Raw genomic sequence first — 21218 nt, forward strand, 5'->3', positions numbered from 1 at the left:
AACGTAGACGTAGGACGTACGTTAACACGTACGTTTTTACGTAGCTATGTATTGCAGTGAGGCCACATACTTTACCAACGCTCGTGTTGTGGCGCTATGTCCTATACAGTACGACGGCAACTTCGTGACCTCTTTTGTTCGACAGAAAATTTATACGGGTTGGTGAACACGAGTTACGTAACGCAATGTTGAAATTTTAGCCGGCAAACACGTTTTATCAAAATAGCTCCAGAAATGGAAGACACGGGTCGTATATTGCTCCATTTATGTACCCTAACCACAGATAAGATATCAAACATTGTGTAAAGCAACAAATAACTTGTAAAAGTTGAATTAAATGGACAATAAAGAAGCTTGAACATGTCCAAAGTAGCTCGGAAAATGAGAAAATTGCATGTCACGAACACAAAATGTTCATATCATCAAGCAAGAAAAAGCGCCGGAATCAAAATGGGTGTCATGTTATAGAATAACTTAAGTGAGCTTGCCTGAAAATTTCATCAATTTTGGTTGGGGTATATTCCGAGTCGTATATTGAACATGTTGAAATGTTTATCTTTGTGCGTGACTACTGTCACGCGATATATTGTAAGGCCGATGTTTTTCCTGCAAAGAAACTTGCATTGTCAATTGTTCATTGTTGGTTATTTACCTTGAAAATAATACTCCCAACGTTTAAACAATTTTAAAGTCAGCATAAAGGTTTGTGTTACATTATTTGGACGGTGTTAATTCATTCCAGAAATAGAATATACGAGTGAGCCATGAGTGGGAATAACATTGCTATTATTACCGTATCTATCAAATCACTGGTATGGCTTGGTGGTAAATACCGGGGGTAAATTAAATATTTGGAAGTTCGATCTTGGTTCGAACCCCGCTAGCACCTCTCTTTGATTTTTGATTTTATTTTAACTAATTTTTTTTAAATCCTAGTTTTCATATTTTTATTAAATTTGAAGTTTTGTAATTCCAAAAATTATAACAATATTTATAATATTAATAAATAACTGTCAGGAAGGTTTTCACATTAGGCCTACATTTGAAGCAGGAGTAGCGAGATAAAAATGAAAGAAAACACCTAATATCTTGACCGCTTAACTGTGGTGTTCTATAATGGAGGATTAAATAAGACATCAAAGCTCTCTGGAAAACGAACTTCTGCTGATTCCAATAATCCGAGGTGTAAGTTGGACATTGTGTAAAAATGACAAATATGCCAAAATATTAGGTTTGAAATTCGTGCATCTCGTGATTTAATATGAATGCATAAAAGCTCATAAAATATGTTGTCGACAGGGAGGGTCTAGTCCAATTAAAAATCGTGAAAATCTGTGTTGATGTTCCTTTATTTGATAGGCCTATATATATCTTGAACTAAAAATTACTTAAGTTTGACATGCTTTATTTGAAATTATTTCATGAAAGCTACTGAACTTAAATGCAATTTTAAAAAAGATCAAATCAAATCGAATGTAGGATTAGGCCTAAATATGAAATACTTAGCAACAAGAAATAAATCATGAAAAAGGTGGGCCTTCAAGCTGCATTCATTAGGCCTATATTATTAAAGACAAAAGGGAGAGAAAAAAACGAACTGAAAAATTCTAAGAATAACATGATGGGAATCGAACTCTCAACCTTCCGCACTGCAGACCTTCGCTCTGTCCACTAAGCCATCGCATCTTGTTCTTGCAACGGGTATTATTTTGCTATGTTATTTCTCGTTCAACATGTTCAAGTATCTCACTCATCAACAGTCTTTTTAAAACTGCGTGTACTTAAATGAGATGATACTACCTTCTTTGACGACTACAATATTTCGTTACACAATAGAGTATTTTGCATTAATAAAATATATAACAATAGACGTTTTTAATTGCTATATTGATCAATATAACATGCATAATAGACAGCGCCGGCTGGGATCCATTTCGTGAAGCATCGTGACACTTGCAACGTGCGCTTACGACACGAAAACTCAAAGAACACAACTTTTCAACCTACGACTAGGTTGTTCCACCGCTCATTTTCGCTGAAAATTTAATACAAGCTCTGGTTAATTAATGTTTATCATAACAGAAAAGCATTAGACCGGCGTTTCCTCCAAGCTGTAGATATAACCATTTTAGTGATCGTGACATGCATTTTCTCTCATTTTTTAGGCTACTTCGCGCACCAAAAGCATTCATTTGTCCACAATAATTCAACTTTTACACGTTATTCTTTGCCTTATACTCATGTTTCATATCTTATCTATGGGCTCAATATGGAAAGGAAGGGAGGAACGACTCGTGTATTCCATTTTTTTGATGTTTTCTGAAAACCCGTATTTGCCACCTGATTTTCAACATTGCGTTACGTAACAGCAGAGGTCACGCCGGTAAAAATTACCGGAAGTGAGCTAAGTTGCTGTCGTACTGTATAGTCAGTCATCTGGTGATTTGTTTTGCATGAAATCAGCCCGGGGTAGTCGGTGGGGTCAGGGATCAATAAAGGGATCTTAATCCTCTCTACGTCATACATAAATTCGCCCAGTCTCATTTCCCTAATATTAAATTTTAAAAAATGGAATTTCAGTTCGGCACAGGTGGGCCTCGAACCCACGCCGCTGCTACATACAGAATACAGAAGTCCAGCGCACTAATCCACTGGACCACATGACAGTTCGGTAGCCATATTGAATTTTAAACATATAGGCTATAGGCAACTCCAACATTGATCGGGTATAGACCACTTGACATGTGACGTCATTGCCCGGCAGTATGCGCGCGAACTATGACAATTTCCATTGTTCTTTGTCCTGCAGTGTGCGTACGCATCGTAGTTTGCTCAGGGCACGTGCATTTCAAATCGCCACCATATTTCATATAGTACAAGAAAGCCATTGAACAGTGTAGCGGTTTGTTTGAGGATATCGACAGACGAGTCCCTCGCCTTTGTTGATAAACAATGATTTCATATTAGCATAATGACAGTACTCATCAGTTAATAGCCACTTGGTGAATAAATGGGCATTATCAGCTGTCAAAGAGATGTCTTATGCAGCTGCCAATCACGATAGAGGCTTGAACACATTTTGTTATAAACCCAAAAGAGATATAAGGACAAAACTGTGCATGTTGGTACTTGATTGTTTGGATTCTTATATGTTGAAAATCCCTTGTAGCAGACACAGACTTTAAGCACCGTATTTCGAGGCGCGGAAAGACACCAAATTGGTGTCGTATGACCTTTGACATTCTTTTGTGGCGAGGACATGGTCTTTCAATTCACGCCGAGTGTCCTTGACAGGCTTGACTATGCTTCAGTGGTCATGAAAGAATTCAAAAGATAACCTCTGCCCCAATAATCCCAAGCTATTGTCTGAAACTGCACCTCGGAAGATGTATGGTAACAACTCAGTCCTCAAATGATAGTCATATAACGACCAAAAGATAAGTGACTGACTATCATTGAGGACTGAGTTCCGCAGTCTACCCTTGTAGTAGTATTTTTTATGTGTAGTGTATATTGTTTATAAATTATACAGCTTTTCAATTTTGGGCATTAATGCTCTGCACTGTTTTCATCAACCTATTTTATCGTAGTGCATTTCTTATGTGTGTGAGCCGAAATGTCGTGGTAGATTGCAATCATGCTTTTGTTGAACTGTACTCCGCCATAACTACGATGAAGGACACAGGTTCAAATCCTTTGTTTGGAGCCAATCAATAAGAGAATGCAGGGCCTCTATAAGTTAAGAAGTGACGTAATAATCGCAATAGATGAATACAATGTTTGAATAGATCGCCCAACCATACCAACACAAGCAGATTGCACTAATCACCTGTGTATGTCTGCAAACATAGATTGAATATAATACAGCTCTTTTCAAAAATACTAATCTTATAGGTGCGAGTGAACCGTTGCCTTGCCAGAGGTCTATACTTTGAATTTGTGTGTTAATAAATAAATAAATAAATAAATAAATAAATAAATAAATAAATAAATAAATAAATAAATAAATAAATAAATAAATAAATAAATAAATAAATAAATAACCGATCAGGAATTGTGCATATTTGAACGTGTTCCTAATGTTCCTAAAATATCTGAGCCAAACTTTCCTTGCCCTCCCCACCCAACTTTCGACCTGCAAAAAATGCTTGTCCCCCCTTTGACCTGCCAACCAATCTTTGACACCCCCACCCCTATAATACTTCACCACCTCGGGGATACCCACATTTATTGCACCACCCCTCAGCTGTACAAGAAACACATGATATTTTGACTATAACATTCGTAGAGAAACACTCGTTCTCTACGTTTCCTTTACCTAGACTCGAGGTAAAATCAGCCTATTTCCACGTGGAACCATGGTGGAACGTACGTTTTAATGCTACGTTGAGTCCAAAATGTCAAATCGCAAGGTAATTTTATATACGCAAAGTATCACACACATTTCAATAGACAATCTCTGCGTATGAATATTGCGTTTAAATTTAGTCCATTTTTAACACATCGCTGTACCTTTATTATAATGATTTGTTACAAACAAAAGGATCATAATAATAATTAGACTTTCCTTCGTATGTTCATTATCCTTGACTGTCTCTAACATATTGTGAAATGAACAAATTTTGTGCATTTTCAACGATGTATCTACGTCGATTTCGCACGTGGAATATCTTCAAAAATAGCTAAATACGTGACCTCGCTTCGATACAGGAGAGTGGTTTTGAATAGATCAACGTACGTCCGATGTCTACGTTTGGAAATCGCAACCTCTCTAATGTGAATATTTTTTAGCACGGACAAGCGTTAGTTATATATATGATACTGGTTCTGGGCTAATTTTGATGGTGCATGTAGACATGCAGTATTATCCCGGGTTAAAGGTAAGATTACGTCCATTAAATATGTTCAGCAGTCGATTTTAATTAACCAATTGAATGTTTGAAATCGTGAAATGACGTCATAGGAAAAGTGTTAGCCAATCAAAAAGGACTCGTTTCTTATCATTGTTTGTGTGGAGATAGCGGAACGAAACTGGCGGCTGAATAACACAAAACGATTGTAACACAAAATGTCGGGTTATATAAAAGGTACGTATATAAAGGAATAAAAGTTACCATAACATTCAAAAACATTTGTGATAATCTCCTGCAAATATTCTCACATAATGTTATTGAAGTGTGGACAAAATATTTGGCAAAAAATGTTTGCCAAAAATATTGATACTTTTGTACTCCATGCATTTGCATGTCCTCTGGAGGAAGATTTGAACTAATTGTTTTTACGCCGCCTTCGGAAGCGATTTTTGTTTTTTAAATTTATTTTTCATTTCAATATTAATGTACACCTTTATACAAAGTTGGGTGGTGATTTTTTTTTGTCCTCACCAATATGGTGGCCAAGTGGTATCACTTTTACTGTCGCCGCTCGCTATCCATCGGTTTCGGGGCGTAGTTCACTTATCTCACCACCTGATATTGCAAGAACTTTCATAATATTAAAAAACGAATCGAGGCTATTGCATATGATAAACCCGATAAAAATTTCACAGCAGCATTAAACGATTGCATACCATTAATGTTACATTCATCGAAATATTCAAAATATATACAGATAACATGATCTTAGTCAAGATGAAATTAAACCTTGTCGTAATGGTTGCTGGAATTTTCATCATGTTTTGCAAATTTGCGAATTCCGAGAAGGAGGACTGTATCATACTCTGTCATCAATGCGTTGTGGTCTCGGATACACTTAGCCATATGGAATGCACTAAACATTGCGAGGAACTCGAGCAGAGAGATGGTGGGAAATTTTCGTGTCAGCTATTAACAGGTATCAATTTATAAGCGCTCTTTAAGCAAAGTCATTGTTCATTTACAACCGTATGACAAAACAAGCAAAAAATAGTAACTTTTCGCACAAGATTTGAAATTTAAAAAGAATTGACCATTGCTCATTGAAATGAACCTAGTAAACTTATATGGACAATATATGTGTGTGTTCTTTCATTTGAAAGGATCAATCGGGGCTTTGACTTTTAAAACCTACACATTGGTCAAGAATTGTGCGTGAAAACGCCATTTTTAACAGATTTACCACAATTGCCTTGTAATAAACATCTCCAATCGGCGACTCGTGGCTTATGTAGAGTATTTCCGGCATTTTTATACTAAATGTTTCACCAAGAGTGCCAGACATACTGCAGTTACTGTCCGTTTTCCTATACACAATACACAGTGCTCTCACCATTGACGCGTGACCTCTACAAATGATGTATGTTGGAAGAATGGACACTTGCCTAGTTAACATCACTGTGTGAAAAATAACCAGCCAATATTTTATTTATTCTCCAAAACTTCTAGCAAATATATTTCTCTAACATGACCTAAAATTACAGCTAGGTTAGATGTTCAGAAATGGTCGCACTTTTGTAAAATATGAGTGAGGGCAAAGCATAGCTAGCTCATAGCTAGCCAACTCCCCGTGTTAATTGAATGGAGATTTGACCGAAAATATTGAGCTATATTGGTAACGGACCGCTCCGTTCTGAAGGATGCCACAACAAAACGGTACAAGCTACATTTAAACTATTCTAAATAGGTTCTAGAAAATATAGTTTTGTAACATGTCCTAAATTTTTAGCTAATTTAGATGTTTGGAGAGGGTCGCACTTTTGTGTTTTAGGAAGGATATGTAAACGACAGATAACACCAAAAATATGAAGAAATTATTTCCAAACCGTGTTAAGGGATCTAAAATGAGCGTTTATTGCGTTTCGACAGTATTTTTTGTGGGACATGAGAGCACCTCAGACCTATCGAATTGCATTCTGAATACGAAGCATCTCTTTCTGATATCAAATAATTTTCATTTTTGAAAATCACAATATAATACAAATTTTATGACAAATTATAAAAATTTGATATTTTTCAAATTTTTGATATATAACAGTCCTCGAAGTAAATTATATAAATCTAATGATATATTCTTAAAGTGTATGTAGCAGGGAGGAAAAGCCGACGGTCAATTGAAAATTTTGACCTTTCATATTGAAGATATGGATTTTTTCCCAAAAGACCTAATTTTTTTTGTGTTTTGGGAAAAAAATCCATATCTTCAATACGAAAGGTCAAAATTTTCAATTGATCGTCGGCTTTTCATCCCACCTACATACACTTTAAGTATAAATCATCAGATTTATAAAGTTTGCTTCAAGTACTGTTAAATATCAAAAATATCAATTTTTAATGATTTGCCATAAAATGTGTATTAAATTGCGAATTTCAAAAAATCAAAATTATTTGATATCAGAATGACATTCTTCGTATTCAGAATGCAATTCGATATGTCTGATGTGTTCTAATGTCCCAAAATAAATACTGTCCAAACGTTCATACCCCAGCCCTTAAGTCAACAATCATTATGTTGCTCATTTTGAAGAATGCTGGTTAACAAAAAGCAGGTCTTTGTCTCATTTCGTGAACAAAGGTACACATACCATTGTTTCCTTTCGTTTCCTTTATAATCGGTTACTCAACTGAAGCTATAATACCAGCTTTATTGCGATGTCGCACATTGAAAACAGACACTTGTGCACAACCAGAGAAGATCTGATTTAATCAGTTGAGCTGCTTCAATGAATGTTATCTTGGTTTAATAGCTTTTAATGGGGTTTAAGTCCTGCAAAGGTCGAGATGAATTCTACTGTAGACATGACTGCATCATGAGTGGGCAAACCTTTTAACTATTGGACTAAATTTTCATATTTTACTATCTCGTTATGATTATGATGATATTGCGGATCTCCAAACTGGTATTTTTAAAATAAATTGTTGAACCCATAACTTTTCTTTTCAGCACCGATTAAAGGCAGTCCTTCCCTTGGAGACGAGATCAAAGCATTTAATGCGAGAGTATCAGACCTGTTTGCAAGCGGTGATTATTCTACCATTGCTGAAGAGTTATATGCTGACGATTGTGTACTTGTGACTAATGGACAAGCACCCGGATTTGGTAAAGAAGGTAAACATTGCAATTACTTCACCTCAATTTCGAAATTGAAGATCGTAACGCTCACATTGTATTATTAACCATAACACTTAATGGGAGGCACCCGTCCGAATATTGTGGTATTTAGTGTGGTTACTACCTGCGCCCTTCCAATCGCTTCACAAGACGCCCAACCACAAAAACCTACATACCATGCCATTCAAGAACTAAATGTTTTAAGAACTCGTTTGTTCCACGCACCATTGTCGACTAGAATTTGCCCACCTGATTTCCACTCATTTTAAGGGAACATATCAATTCTTCAGAAAGCAAGACGCAACCAATAATATCAAAAACTAAATCATAAGGCGGAGGCTCCCTTTTTAGCGATAGCTTTGGATATTTAATTATTTTATTACTCTTCCACCCGACTTACCTGGATGAAAAATCAATAAAATAATTAAATATCCAAATTCAACATTAAATAGGGCGCCTCCGCCAAATGAATAGCACCGTATTATGCAATCGCTCTCACACCAGTCAGGGTTGGCGGTTGCCAGCTCTTTCATAGGTGGGGAGAAGCGGCCCAATGCAGGCATTTTGCTGTGAATATATCTCTGGAAAACCTCTTTCACAACACAAACGTAAAGTCAAAATGTATAAGTATAATTGCATCTTTTAATACTACGTCATACCATGTCATGCTGCAATGAGGACGTGGCTTTAAAATAGTTTTGACTATGCGTGATGAAATTTCGAGTTCGAGTCCCAGATCCGTCTACAGGTCATTGTTTCGTATTCCATGTGGAATGGGCTTCGGCTTAAATTGATATTATACGCTCATGTGCCAGGCCAAATATTCTACAAGTTAAGAGTGTTTATTAAGAATATTAAGATGTTTGTTTCCCAAATGTAAAACAAATTGTTTGCCCTCGGATCAACCTACACGTATATGTAATGATGTGTGGTGGAATATGTGGCTGATTTCCAGACACTGGAAATCGGCAATTTCTTCTCACGAGTATCATCTATTGTTTTCCTCGCATAGATTGGTAAAATTGTCGCTAGCATAAATATCAGACTGGGAAGGTGTGACAGTATAACAGTAAACGTATTTTGTTATAGTTTTCAGTGGTTGCTCTAAAAAACAAAAATGTATGTATGATATATATCATTTACCGACATTTAAAAAAAATTGTAAAAATTAAATTAAAGACAGGATAAAGTGTACTTTTTTATACTTGTTTGAAAAGTCCGTAGCTTCTTTTAAACACAACTACAACAACAACAACAATATTTTTTCGGAAAAGTTGATAATACATTTTGTGGGACTTCTTCGCTTAGTAAACGATTTTATAGAAATGTCAATGGTGAGGTTAGCGCTGTTCTGCATGCATAAACTTTGTAGATGCATTCAATGGTGTTTTTGACCACACTTCTGTTGGGCCCTAATAGTCTTAAGGGGAGGATTGTTTGGAGATGCCCTGTATGCTGTCCGTCCGCCTCGTTGATATAAATCCAGTGGATGCGCAGTGCGCATCCATACACGCATTGATATTAAATTTTGACTCTTGCATGATCTTTCACCTACATATCTCGCTGAAATCACCAATGCTTATTATACTGCCAGAACTAATCTTCACTCTGGTCGGGACAAGAAACATCTGTGTATGTCCTGTGCTCATTCATTAGCTCGTTCCTCTGCCTCAGGCCCTAAAGTTTGGAACAATCTTCCATATCATAAAAGTCATTCAACATCACTTACTATAATAAGAACACTTTAAAAAGGCCTATTTTCAATGCTTAACCCTAGAACTACTGATTCATATTTTGTAACACGGACTACGAAGGGGTGTACCCCCCTAATTTTCAGTTATAAACGTCACATACCACTAAAAGCTATGGGTCTCCTCTATCCAGTGATACCAAAATAAGTACAAACATTTTCCACATAATATCGTTATGACGTCATAATGTGAGGCCAGGCGCCCATTTAAATTGAGGAAATTCTGTACAAAACTATAGGCTAAAAATTCACAAATACGATTTTCATCGAATTTTTTCCTAAATATCAAAGGAAATTACTATTTCAACCTAACTGATAAGTAAAAAGTCTAATTTGCCTAGAGTGAAATAAAAAAATCATTGATTTCAATGTAGAAACCAATGGTGGGCACACCAATCCCCTCCCCCTCTATTGTGATCTTTGACGACCGGTCTTACCCCCGGGTAATATGCCAAGGTAAAATTTTAATCACTAAAAATGAGCGCAAAGGATGGACCTACGATTACCTTAGGTCGTTCGGCGTAAAGGGGTGCATTTTTTGTGACGGATAAAAATATTACCAGCCCCCCCCTCCCCGTCGTAGTTCCAGGGTTAATATATATATTTCAATGTGTAGTAGTTTAAAGAATTTGTGTAGTACCGTAAACAATAGTATTATGTATTTTTTTAAAGATTAATATTTTCAGGCTTTTAAACACGCTGTGATACTGGGCTTCATATGTAAGATAATTTTATTGATACGTTCACTATGATATTACTATGATATGTCCTGTGAGTATGTCTTTCTGTGTGCTTATTGTATTATTTAATTTTGTTCAGATATTAGACAAGTTTTGGTCGACTTTATCGATAACTTTCCCAGCGTCAATCGGATATCATACACTTCTACTGCATTCGATGAGAATAATGGATATGTTTGGGAAGATGGTACCGGGAATGAATATCATGACGACGCCCTTATTAATTCGTGGCGGTAAGCTTAAGGAACTTCCGTATTAACATGATTAAAAAATAACTGTCTAAATACATTCGCCCTTTCTCGTCATTTTTTTAAAAAGGGACAGAATCCCCATTAACATACTAGCAGTCACAACGAGTGACAGAAAAATTTGCCACTGATCCTAGTAGTTATGGTACATGAATAGTACGTATAGTATCCAACCGCGGCTTTACCACGCTTAAGCTGATTTCATTCATGGTATAAAGTAGCCAAATAATCAATTAGCCTCAAAATGAGAGCTTTGCACAAAGACTTTGGCTACAAAAATCATAAATAGCTGCCCATATGTGTGCGTAGATTCCCTCTTATCTATTTAAGACATGGTGGCTCTGAAAAGAGCCTCTTTTATATTGGATTATCTTTTACTACAAAAGAGCCCCGTGTTCACTGATATTGATAAGGAGTCATTAACCCTAACCGAATAACAAAACTCAACTCTCAAAGCATATGCACGCCGATTGTCTCGCGTGATGAGATTGCGTCATCATGCAAACATTCATATGGCCACGGAAATCATGACCTGTCAAGCTAGACCCCGTGGGATGGTAGGCATGTACACGGGTGTAAGACCCGAGGGGTCGGGGGTTCATAAATTTATGAAAAGGATACTCTTCTTTAATAGTCTTATTCTCGCACTTCTTCACGCAACTTGGTAAACGCAAGCGCTTACGACACAATTAGTTTCTGCCAACCAAAATCATCATAGATACGTAGCTTCACCAAATAATGTCGCCATCGGTGGGAATAGATTAGGCGGTTCCGAAAAGAGCCGTTCAAGCTGGCTGCCCTTAACACCTTCGTAGTCGTGGTAGTTAAGGTTCATGAGTAGGTTCGTGAACTATAGGGACATTAACTTCTTAAATCTCAAGGGACGTTTTTGACCTTTAATGAGGTCAAATGGTCATCTCTATTGAACATTCTTTACGAACAGGCCGTTGATGCGGGGCAAAAATGATTTACGATGTGATCATGTAGGAAGCAATGATGAGAGATAGAAGGGAAAGGGGAGAGGCAAAAGGAAGAAGAAAGAAGAGAAAAAAGCGAGGGAGGGGTAGATTGTGTGGGAGAGCCAGGGACGAGATGGGATTCCATCATAACTGAGTGCAGTGGCGAAACCAGATTTTCGGAACGATGGTGGGGGTGCCCAATAGTTGTAAATTTTTGATCCACATTTTGTTGACCTAGAGCGCTAGGGAATCACAAATCTGCGGGGGTTGTTTACCTGGTATATTTTGAACATAAGCAGCCGAAAAGAAAGAAGCAAATCGCAGATTTTGGCAACATGTGCTATGTTTCTTCATTTCCCCCCTGGACTACTGGAAAACACGGAATTGTGAATTGCTGGCCCCAATTTTTACCAGGGTACCCTGGGGGTTTCGACGCCTTGTGATGTACAAAAAGGCCACGATGATCTGCGGGGGTATCTCCACTGGCTACATCACTGGATGAGTGATTGATAATTGGTGTGGCGACGAGAGTTGTCACCACCCTAAGCATCGTTATAAGCCAAATTGGAGTTTACCTGTTACATAACAATTTGGAGTACAGGGAGACCCATCCACCAAAATGCAAAAAAAAAAAATGGCAAAATGCATGATATACTAGTCAATAAGTAACGAGTTAAAGGTGAACTTCATTGAAAATAAAGTTATATATAAATAGAAAGCTTATGATGTCAGGATACTAAAAATAATTTTTTCTGATTTTTTTGATGGCCAATAAAGCTGAAAATTTTAAAACAAATAATGAATTTTTGGTCTTTTTTAAGGCGCCCTAAAAGCACCCAAATCAATCAACCTTGGGAATGCTCGTGACGTAAGCTCATGGTTCGCAGTCACGTGATCCTACTCGGAAACATGTAAACAAGACTTGCTTCCTGTACTTTGCAAGCTGCCCGGCAAGTCTGATTTTCACAATAAAGCTTGAAATGAGAGGAATCTTCAAGCTGCTGATTCCTTCTATATATATTAGAAATAATAGAATTATTGTCAACACGTACCCCAAGTAAATTTTCCGTAAATTTTTGACAAAATCAGTCATAACTGGCTGGGTATAACTGGGTAATTGAGTTTGAATTTCGCGCTGGGATCAATTCCATGCGCAAATGCTTGCTGCTACCGTTCATGTCATGGACTGAATAAACATGATCAAATAACAAATTAAATAACTTGTTTGTGACATTCCCTATTCTTGATTCATTTTAAGATATCTGATTTTTTTAAATATCGTCTTGTAGTATTCAAAAATTAATAAAACAAACGCCGATTTCATCAAATCCAGCCCGTATAAAGGTTTTCCGTATTTAGCGCATTGCGGTAATACATTCTTTCCACACAATCACGATTGAAAGAAACAGATTCCTTATTATAAAATAAATACAATTTAGGCTTAGTAGACCGTTATTTGATGGAATTCTGAAATCTGAATAAAATTAAAATATTGTCACTTGTGTCATGATTCTTTTTATGATAGTACAATCAGTGTACTGAAAAAGTGAAACATTCATGTTTTATGGATTACCGAACACGATGCGTAAATTACTGCTGAAGAAATTGCAGGGAGCCGATCAAGGTGGATATGCACACACAGCGACTCGCTTCGTCATCCGGTACAGTCCGGTAGCACTTGCGCCGAGTGTTTCAGCAGATTTGATCAATCGTTCCCTTATATTTGGAGCAAATATCAGATGTGAATATCAAATCGGTCATTTTGTCTGCAAGTACAGTACAGTTGCGGATACCGAACACTCGGCGACTGAGACTCAGTCAGTCACTGAGTTCATCCCGTATGTATCTACGAGTTCGCCTATCATACATGACCGGTTGTAAAGTTAAGAAATAATTAAAAAATCCTGTACATGTACCTTATTCTATTCCTTCATTTTCTCATTGTGATAAGTTCATCTCAACTTGGTGTGACGATCTGAACGAACTGGTATAGCACTAGCAGTTATTTTTTGCAATCTGTTTTCATTCCGGTTCTTCGGCGAATCTTCGCTCTTCGTGCTATTCCCTGCATATCGGGGATGGCTTGGCCTATCCCAAATCACCCCCGGCCAGCAGTTTCCCATTTTGGAATCCACACACTTTATTCAGGAACTTCATTCTTGATTTGATCATGATGTTTCCTTCATGTTATTCTTATTTTATTGAAGATATTTTTCATGTAAAGTAAGTTGACAATGACTGAGTTCGTGCGTTGGCCCACCACAGTAATGCATGGACATTGTGTTTACAATCAAACCCGGAAGTAACTGTGTGTCCCTGTGCTGACGTCATCAACGAAAGCGCCCAATTTGAACGATTTCGTTTTGTAATATCCAATTTTGCATGGAGATTATGTCTATCTTGGTACGTTATGCAAATAAGAAATATTCTTTTCTGCTTCCTGACATCATAAGCTTTCCATTGATATATAACTTTATTTTCAATGAAGTTCACCTTTAACAAGACTTTATTACCAAAATAACGTTAATAATAATTCTGCCCAAAATATTTTGTGGCTACTACCTGCAGGAGGAGGAGTATTATTAACATGACATAGACATATCATTATTTTGAAGCAGATCGTGTAGCTAGAAAACGTTACGGTTTTGCTAAACCTCGTTACACCTACTTTAGGCATTCTTTCTTGTATATGTTATTCCAAGAAAACCTGGCAAATATTTTCGTCTCCCAGGGAACCCTATGGCGTCACCATTTCTGAATTAAAAACGTAACACCTGTTGTGGGCATTATTTTCTATATTAATCCCTCAATTGCCAGCGCTATTACATTTGCATTCGTTTTCTTCCCGCAAATTACCCGTCGGTATATATATACCTGCGTCTGATACTTTCAACTACTGATATTTATAATTCAATAAGGACTCGTTGATCCCATGTTCCCTCGTTATAATTGGAAAAAGTTTTTTATGATTAAGAATGAGGTGGGATTCGATGAGGTGGGATTCGACTATCATCCTTAAATCTTGGATTGTTGCTAACAACTTCACAAGGAGTTCTTTGGTTCCTTTTTCACATAAATAAAGACATGGCAAAACCCAAAGGCGAAGGTGCCGATATCAGTCTAAATAGCAATTTCCATATAATTCATGAAATCATTTTGTTTTGTGTTTTTTCAGGTATATGTATGTTTACAAACGCGTCAATGGAAATTTGTTCCTTTTCATGGACATAGACTTCTAAGGAAATACAACAAGTTCCGTCTCTGCTTACAGTTTGCGAAATGAAGTTTGCTAATTTACTTCAACATCTACATCACCTGCAATTATATCGATTGATTTATTGCTCTGATTTACTTCTACGCAAACGTTTCATGGTCATATTGCACCAAGAGCGTCTTTGCGCTTTAACTCGGGACATGTATATCAATACAGTCTAAACGCAGGACAACCGATCTTTTGTTCTGCTTAGTCGCGCTAAAAGTCGATCGATACATGTTAAAATCAACACAATTCCGAGATACACCTTTTTTCTATGAAATTTATTTTCTCGGTCAAATATAAAGCAAAATTTTTTTTTTCTTCAGTAATGTCAAATAAAAACATAGTGCTTGGATGAACATTTTTTTTAAAATCCTGGTGTTAACATTAAGCATCAAATTGTGTCTTTTAGTGTGATATTTTTGATTTTTATAGGCCTTTAGTTCGCCCGTGAGATTTTTACAGAATTCATTTTTAGCGTCTCAAACTAATATAGTTTGCTAAAGAAAGATATTTCCCACCTCTGTAAAGCACATCGTGTGGGTCTATATATTCTAGTTTTGTCAGAATTTCCGTTTTTATTTTACCCTTTTCCCCTTCATGCTCCGAAAATGCCAAACTTAGTACTTTACCTCGAGAGCAACCAGCAGAAATAATCGATATTTCAATTGTTGTCAACCCAGGTCCCTTTTCCATTGAAAACCAGGATTGCCTGACCAGCGATTTGGTAGCCCAAATCCCCAATTCTGGTAAATGAGGTGGATTTTGGAAATTTGCTCCCGTGATAGCCTGCAATTTCAATTTATAGGGGCTATGGATTCCATGATTATGAAAACCATTTTGTCTGTGTGTTTGTTTGTTTGTTTATTTATTTACCTAGGATGAGGTCCATGGGAAAATCCACTGTCCAAACCTAGAAAAATTCGCGTGTTATTAGAGGGGATTTTAATTTTCTGTCCCTCCTATCTCCAGGTGAATTTTGAATGACCCCCCCCCCATCGCGGGTTGGCATTCTCATTACACCCTTCAGACTTGCGTTCGGGTTTGTGTAGGCCTATTTGTCATAATTTAGCGCTATAGGACCTACTTTCTAAATGTATAGCTATAGCCGTGCTATATAAATATTATAAGGTACCGGTATGTAATATTATGTAGGCCTATGGGGGTGGGGTGGGTACTCAACACATTTTAACCATGACTTACAATGCAAGGCTCATTGTTACCATAAATGATTTTTCCTTTAGGTCATTATAATAGGTTGTTATAAACTTCCGTGTTTAACCTTGTATTGTTTTGGCTGCTTCATTATGACTTTCGGTGGGTTTAAGCAATTTCAAACAAACACAAACAAAAGGCACTATACCGAAACACTAGGTAATTTCTTTGCTATATTGAAGTTCTGGCAAAACTGTATCCAGGCCGGGCACCCAGAGATATCGATCCACAATGCTAGTATTTCACGCGTGGATTTGAAATTTTTTCAGCTGGTAGTCAAAAATTATGGAATCAAAACGGAAATTCTGACAAAACTATGATATATCGCTCACGGTGATGTGCGTTAGAAAGTTGGGAAAAATCCTTCTTTAGCGAACTATATTACTTTGAAAAGCTAAAAGGTTGATCCAAAAAAGGCTCGCGGGCAGAGTTGAAGCCTATCAAAATCGAAAATCTTACACTAAATGACTGAATTTCACGACTAAGTTTAACACTAAGATTTGAAAAAAAATACAGTATCAAGCATTACAGTTTTTCGTGACATTTACTGAAAAAATGAAAACTATTGCTTTTCATTTGGCCGAGAAAAAAAATTTTACACTGAAAAGGTGTAACTCAAAATTTTGTTCATTTGAATACCAAATTCGATCGTTTGTATTGCCTTATTAAATGACTGAGTGAGCCTTGCAGAACAATAACAATCGGTTGTCCAGCGTCCTAACTGAATAGCTGATCAAAAGAAAGGCACGTAGAAAATGTCTACCTTTTGTTCTGTCAAGGGGATGTTTGTCAAACGACAAAAGACTCTACATTAGGCACTTAATTTAGATAAGTACGAGGGGTTCAGTATGTAATGAGTGTTGACTTGTAGTCCCATAATGGATTTTTGATGGCATTTCTCTATGACCACTGTGCTTTTGGCTTTCAAACAACACATGTATAAATTATAATCACGCACTTAATTACGTAACAGCATTAGGATAAAATCAATGGTCTACAGTCACTGGCTGAAAACAAGTCGTTTTTGTTAAGGGAAATATGAGTTTAAAATGAGATATTGCTGTATATTTTAGAAGAGTTAAAGAGTGCTGCCTTTTTGGAATAGTAGTAGAACACAGACTGCCAGCTCAAAAAACCACCTTTGTCGGGCTATAGAAAAATGTGCAATTCATTTATAATATGTAGTTAAATATGTGTTATTTTTTGAAAAAAAACAAGGGTTTTCTTGCTATAAAAAATGTTGATATTGCCAACAATAGCAAACGTGGAAATATGTGTCTGTTCTACTTACTAATCCCCAAATATCAAAAAGGAAATCTCTCTGGAAAATATTTGTAACCGTGGTTAATAAATATTTATACAATATGTAGTGGCACAGAGGGAGACAAACAAAAGCAAGGTGGCGCATTAGTTAGTGCCTTTAGGGTGTCCATAGATGTGGGGTCAAAGGTCATTAAGAGTTCACTTCCGGTCTGATGCGAAATACCTTCAAAATTCTGCCACAAACAACATAGCAAGATGACAGCACATGCAAATAGACATTTACTTATAAATCTAAACGCTCCTAAGTATCTTGAATGTTTTGCATTTTGATTAACAACATACAATTTGTCCCATAAAAAGGTTACATGTAGAAAATGAACCGCATTTTGTGATGGTACAACAAAATAATGTCGTTTTTCCAGATATTATTTTATTGATCCTTCTTGTAACTGTTTGCTAAGTTTCAATTCCGTATCTTAAGGGTGGTCTGAACCCTGGAATTATGAAAACTTTCGGGCCTCATAACTGCTAAATTATTAGTCTAAAGAATATAAAAGTATACATTTTAGACTGGAAATGACTTGCTGAATTCATCTGTGAGGTACAATTTGGGCCAAAATGCTCATTTTTGGAGAAAATCCCAAAAAACAGGTTTTTTGGCCCAAATTTTCGTGCAACGTAACAAAAAAATTGTTTGGCCAAAAAATTGTTTTATTAATTTTTAAAAACTAGATAAAAATATCTAGGGAGCGTTTTTTGATTTTTTTGATTTTTGACCAGCTTTGAGAAATTTGCACCAAAAATGGTCAAAAAATGCAAAATTTTCAAAAAAATCATTAAAAAAGCCTGATTTTCGCCCAAATTTCAAATATTTTTGGTGAAGTTGGTCAAAATTCAAAAAAATGAAAAAACGGTCCCTAGATATTTTTATCTAGTTTTTAAAAATTAATAAAAAAATTTTTTGGCCAAACAATTTTTTTGTTACGTTGCACGAAAAATTTGGGCCAAAAACCCGTTTTTGGGATTTTCTCAAAAATGAGCATTTTGGCCCAAAATGGACCTCGCAGATGAATTCATCAAGTCATTTCCATTCTAAAATGTATACTTTTATATTCTTTAGACTAATAATTTAGCAGTTATGAGGCCCGAAAGTTTTCATAATTCCAGGGTTCAGACCAACCTTAAAAGCAACTTGACTTAAGAGCGCAAGATGGCAGGGGTGTTAAGAGTGGCTAAGCATCAAAATATCGCGAAAGTTGAACATACGCACATCACCTTTGTTTTCTCTTATTTTTCATTGGTGAACTTATTGAACAAAAGAAACATATTGAAAATAAATCAGTTTTAGAACTTCTTGACTCTTGGTGGTTACAAATAAAGGAAGGTGTTCATTTGAAAAGAACACGTTTTGGTGAAAGCAGTTCTGCACGCTGTATCTCCTGTCATCAACATAGTGTAATGAATAACAATATTTTGGTTGGGCCTACTCAAGTGTCCCGCCAAATGGACGGTGGTATAATGAACCTCGTGTTGCATTATGTCACGTAAAGAGCTTGCTCAGGAATGTGTGGAATGCGGATTAAGTACGTAGCTTCTGAACTTGACATTCTCAGGGGTACTAGTAGAGGGTGCATAGATTATCTCATGAAAAGGATATCTTTATTTGTTAACATTAACTTAAATTATTTTCAAAAATCGTCATGTAACCTTTTTTTTGGGACACGGTATTTTAAACATAATTCCGTTTAACATGATATCAGTGAACCGGCTGTGTACCTTAATCGAGCTGCAGCTGTAAGTAAAAGCTCAATTAACTTAATTTACATTTTAAATGAAAATCTACCCTTCAAATAACTCCAACCAATTTCGTTTCTGATTAACATTTTATAATACATAATACAGTTAATCTTATATTAATTAACCAGGTGTGTACTATCATCGTGCTGTAGCTAGATGCAAAAAATGAGGTTAAAAAATCGAGTCGTATATGCACATTCAAAGTCTATATATTTTATGTAGCTTGTTTGGCAGAAGAAAGGCATATCACAAAATAATGAGCCGTTTGGTTACCATGTTCATTATTTGCAATACACAGTCGGATCAATCGTGTAAAATATTCTTAGAAACAAGAAGTTGTCTTTACGATGATATTACGCCAACATTAGAACAATTGTAAATAAAAATAACTATGTTATTAATCTTTTAATGGTGTTCCACAAGGGAAATTCTTGGACCACTGTTGTTTATATTATATTATAATAAAACCATCAATGAACCATGTGTGTACTGCCATCGAGCTGTAGTTAGATGCAAAAAATGAGGTTAAAATATTATCGAGTCGTATATGCACTTTCAACGTCTATATATTTCATGTAACTTGTTAGTTATGGCAGAAGAAAGGCATATCACAAAATAATGAGCCGTTTGGTTACCATGTTCATTATTTGCAATACATAGTCGGATCAATGGTGTGAAATATTCTTAGAAACAAGAAGTTGTCTTTACGATGATATTACGCTAACATTACAACAGTTGTAAATAAAAATAATTATGTTATTAATCTTTTTTAAATGGTGTTCCCCAAGGGGAAGTTCTTGGAATACTGTTATTTATATTATCATAAATACATCAAGGATGGTCCAATTTATTCTATTTGCTTATAAGAATATAATAATATCATACTTTGATCAGCTCGTAATCGGTTGGCCTTATAACATCGCGGATTAACATCAAATATATTTTATTTTGAGAATATTCTTGTCACACCTCTCCAGAAGCATCACCGATATTATTAATGTAAGTCCTATAACTTATCTACTTTCTGTAATACACAAAATAAAGACCGGACAGGTCAACTAATAGCTCTCTTAACGTGGGTATACTTTTCGGCGTAGTGGTTAAAGCCTAACAATTCCGGCCTAGCTATTACGAGGTGATCAAAGTTTAATATTAAAGTATTTTTATCTATCTTATTTTATCTATCGCCCAATATCTCTTCACAGTTTTTTTTTTCGTTGATCTCCTTAACCTTTCATTCGTTCTCCGTATCTATTTCTTCTTTATATCTGTCCGTTTTAATAATACTTTTTATTATCTAAATTGGGCTATTACAGTTAAAATTCCTACCCCTATGGAAGATGTGACCTTAAAGGGAGGTACCTCAATTGGTTAAGGATATGGATATCCCCTCCTCCTTCATGCGTGTGAGAAAAGGAGAACAATTCATGTGAGTATTTAGCGCAATTAGCAAGCCAATACGTTAGTATACGTGAAAGGCATTATGTTCCGGCATCTCAGAACACTGTCATGACTGTACATAACATGTTCAATCTGAGGCTATTCGCCGTAGAAGAGAAGAGTAACAAGATTAACTACCACAGCAATTCGCTGTAGAAGTGACGTAATAATCGGATTAACTACCCTAGCAATAGATGAATACAATTTTTTACTATATCGCCCTGCACTACAAGGTTCACGCGGTACCTATGCATTGAACCATATCATGCTGATCACTTGCACCTGTAAGATTAGTATCTTTGAAAAAGCGGTATTGTATTCGATCTATGATTGCAGACATACACAGGTAATGTGTGCAACTTGCTTGTAGTGCAGGGCGATATAGTCAAAATTGTATTCATCTATTGCTATGGTGGTTAATCCGATTTATTACGTCACCTCTACAGCGAATACGCCGTACAATGATGTAATAATCGAAATAACTACCATAGCAATACATGAATACAATATTTGAGTAGATCGCCC

The sequence above is a fragment of the Amphiura filiformis genome, unplaced genomic scaffold, assembly GCF_039555335.1.
Source record: "Amphiura filiformis unplaced genomic scaffold, Afil_fr2py scaffold_29, whole genome shotgun sequence".
Taxonomy (NCBI): domain Eukaryota; kingdom Metazoa; phylum Echinodermata; class Ophiuroidea; order Amphilepidida; family Amphiuridae; genus Amphiura; species Amphiura filiformis.